Below are 3939 nucleotides of genomic sequence, written 5' to 3'. Positions count from 1 at the left end.
ATTTTTGACTTGATAATGGACCTCCAATCTTGATGCTTGATTTGTGTTTCCATATTGATATTGGTATGAAATTTTGGAATATGTTTTCTTCTATCCACTTTTCATTTTTAGGTCCTTTTCATTTTCATTCAATTTCATGTTTGATTTGACCTAGTTTTGGCATGTTTAAGTGATACATTGTATGATTAGCACCATAACTTGTTTGATACTTATGATAAATGCAATCCATGAACATTATTGGTTTTCCATATCATTTTGTTTCATTTCATATTCCCAAATGTATTTTATATCATGTTTATATCTTGAACTTTTGGTTCAATGTTCAAGCATGTTGTAAATTAGGGTTTATACCTTTCTAGCATGTCTTGTTTTGATTCCCACTTTGTCAACTTGAATGATAAATGATGTGTTTCAATTTCATCTGGTTCTGACCTCACTTTGTTTCATTTAATATGTTAAGTGTTTTTGCATTTGGATCTTTTTCCATTTTCATTTCATTTTGTTTAGAAAACATGTATAGTTTGCATTCCTTTGGTGACTTGTTTTGATAATCATGTTCAAATGTAACTTTCCTTACATGAGAAAAAAATCCAAAAAGTATATGTCATTTTGGACTCATACTTCTTCATTTCATATTTTGAAGTTTACTAACAATTTTGATTCTATTTTATAGTTTAAAATTTGTTAAGTCATTGCATTAGCATTGTTTCTCATCTTGTTACATTCAAGAGTGCTCCATTCGAACATGGTGAAAAAGAAAATTACCAAGAGGAAGAGCCAATCCAAATCAAGTGAGACCAGAAAGAGACCAAGAGATATCACATCTCTTAATTTGTTTATTTGATTTCATTTTTCCTTTATTTGTCTTTTAGATTCCATGGGTGGAAAGGAAAATATCACCTTAAGGCTAGTTTATTTTTCTTGCTTTTCCAAGTGATGTAATAAGGATACTATGGATACTATGCTTGGATAGGGGTATAGGACTTTGCATGAGGGGTAGGTTAGAGGTTTTATGCTTCAATACCTTAAAACTAAAATCAACCTAAAATCAACCATTCAAAACTAAAGTTACTTTCTTGCATGAAAAACTTTTCACCATCCTTTGTCCATAACTTAGCAAACCACCTTCTTTGCATGACAAAACACTTTATAAAACACCTAATAAAGGTTTTAACCTAATCAAAGATTAAAAAATATAGAGCTCACTTTATTTTTAAACCCACGCATTCACTGGGTCCATATACCACGCACCTAACCAATATTGTAAGTCGAGTGTCTTTATAGCCTCACAATCAACCGGCCACAAGGATGGACCATAAAAAGAGAAAGAAATAACAAACAAAATGATGTATAATGGACATTCTCTTAAATGAGAAGTCCTATTATCACTTGCTCTAATGAAATCAACCAAAACAAACAAAAATGGCCTTTAGGGTGAACTACGAAACTTTGATCCCTCATTGAACTTGAGGGGTACGTAGGCATGAGATGTTAACACAAATCTTTGCAAGCACAATAAAAAATACAACTTAACCTTTTACTTTTATTTCCTTTTAACTCATTCACCCCTCTTTTCAAAACCCATAAATAAGGCAAACAAATATATGACCAATGGTTCCCTTGGAGTACCAAGGATGCGAAGGGTGCCTAACACCTTTCCTTTGCATAACCGACTTGCTTACCTAGTTTCTCTTTCTTAGGATTTTATCAATATTTTCCCTTTATATCTTTTTTCTTGGATATAATAAAGTTCGGTGGAGACTCTTACTTTTTTAAGTGATTCCGATTCGAGTCCGGATAATCCAATATTCCGCACTCAGGAAATCCTGCCGCGTACACCAAGCTATTGTGGATATGCTGAATCTCAAGAGCTCAAGACATCAAGGTTAAAATTCAAGATCAAGACTTCAAGTCAACAACAATCAAGCATAGCTAGCAAGGTGGAATACTACTCAAGCACTGCAAAGGTATCAACACTTGACGATAATAATTCAGAGTGTGTGGTACAAGACTTAAGAAATAGAGAAGGAATGAGATTGGAGAATTTCATTAACTCATTATGAATATCTTTAGGTACGGGACACATGACTCAGTTGCTCATCGTATTCACCTCTATTCATAGACTTTAACACAATTCAAATTATGTAATTATTAAGTGTTCTTCTACAACAAGTAGCATTGCATCAATAAGATTAACATGTAAGATCTTCTATCAGCAACTTGTCAATTTTGATTCGAGTTGCACGCTATGAGCCTTAGGAAACAAAGAATGATGAGAGTGGAGAATTCATGTCCTTGTCTAGGATATCCTTGGGTACGGTACGAATGACCCAGTTACTCAAGGTATTCACCTTTTTTCATAGAATTTAGTGCAATTTGAACCATACAATTGACAAGTCTTCTTCAAGCAAGCATCAATCATTCAACACTTCAACAATGGAACACTTTTGCTGTTAGCCACTTGTCGTTGTACACCCTCTTTCAATTCAATTATTTTCCTTGATATGTGGTAAACCTTGGCACGTATTCCTTTCCTTGAGAGGTGGTAAACCTTGGCAGTTCAATCCCTTGCCTTGATAGGTGGTAAACCTTGGCACTTGTTTTTTGCCTTGTGAGGTGGTAAACCTTGGCAATTCAATTCTTTTCCTTGTGAGGTGGTAAACTTTGGAAATTCAGTTCCTTGCCTTGAGAGGTGGTAAACCTTGGCATTTCAGTTATCTTTTCCTTGAAAGGTGGTGAACCTTGGTAGTTTAGTTCCTTGCCTTGAGAGGTGGTAAACCTTGGCAATTCAGTTCCTTGCCTTGATAGGTGGTAAACCTTGGCAATTCAATTCTTTGCCTTGAGAGGTGATAAACCTTGGCAATTCAGTACCTTGCCTATAAAGTTATGAACATTGGCACTCCTTTTTCTGCCTTGTAGGGTTGTGTACCCTGGAAATCAATCTGTTCTCATTTGTTTCAGCCGTAGTGGGCTGCACTACAATTGCTCTGATTTTCTCATTGCACGATGAGAATACTTAAGCACGAGGGTTCGAATCCTCCACGAGCATACTTATTTATTCCTCCTACCTTAGGGCATTCCTCCATTCATATCCATGATGCGTTCATATCCTACCTTCATTCTCTTCATGTGATACACTTTTATTCTTTGAGCCAAATACAATATCTCTTTGAGCTCCATCTTGTACCTCCTTGTGAACCAAAAGTTATTTGTGCTGTGAAAACCAAACACCTAATTCCCTTTGTTTTTGGTTATTTCAATACAATGATACCATGTCGTAGGCCCCTCATTTGTTGGTTCATACGAGTTTTACTCTTGGTTTTAGATTTCATCCCTTATTGGAGTTCAAATCAGATTATCCTTTGGTTTATACCATACCTTTATCACAACTTCTTTTCACCTCCCATCACTAGTTCTATGAACTACAGAGCTGTGAATTCCTTATTTCACTATAAGGATATGTAGGCATGAGGATCTCAATCCTCACCGAGCATTTTATCTATTCTTTTCTTTTTTTTCCCTTTTCTTTTTGCAAGTAACTTTATATATAACACCCATTCGAGCAAGAACAATCAAAATGGTTCCCATGGATGTTAGGGGTGCTATCGATGTTTTATCGATGTTTTCCCTTTCCTTCGGGAATAAATAAAGTTCAATGGTGACTCTATTGTATGTTCGAGCGTGTGATACGTTCAGGTATATTTTCGATAGATTCAACGCCACTTGGTAATATTTTATTCTGCACTCCGCGTCACAGAGGATTGTTCCCTGACCAAGGGTGGGATCCCTATCCCATCCTCCAAGGCTTGGCTCAGATTGATTTGGACATTTCCAGGCTCCACCATTTACGCCCTTGGAATGGTTAGGTCTGAGAGGAGTGTGTCAAGTACACAAAAATGTGTTTAATAAGCCTCAGAAGCAAGATGTGCATTTGAGCCG

This window comes from Lathyrus oleraceus, chromosome 2 (genome assembly GCF_024323335.1).
Source record: "Lathyrus oleraceus cultivar Zhongwan6 chromosome 2, CAAS_Psat_ZW6_1.0, whole genome shotgun sequence".
Classification (NCBI taxonomy): Eukaryota; Viridiplantae; Streptophyta; class Magnoliopsida; order Fabales; family Fabaceae; genus Lathyrus; species Lathyrus oleraceus.
The sequence above is the reverse complement of the archived record's forward strand: the minus strand, read 5'-3'. Positions refer to the sequence as shown.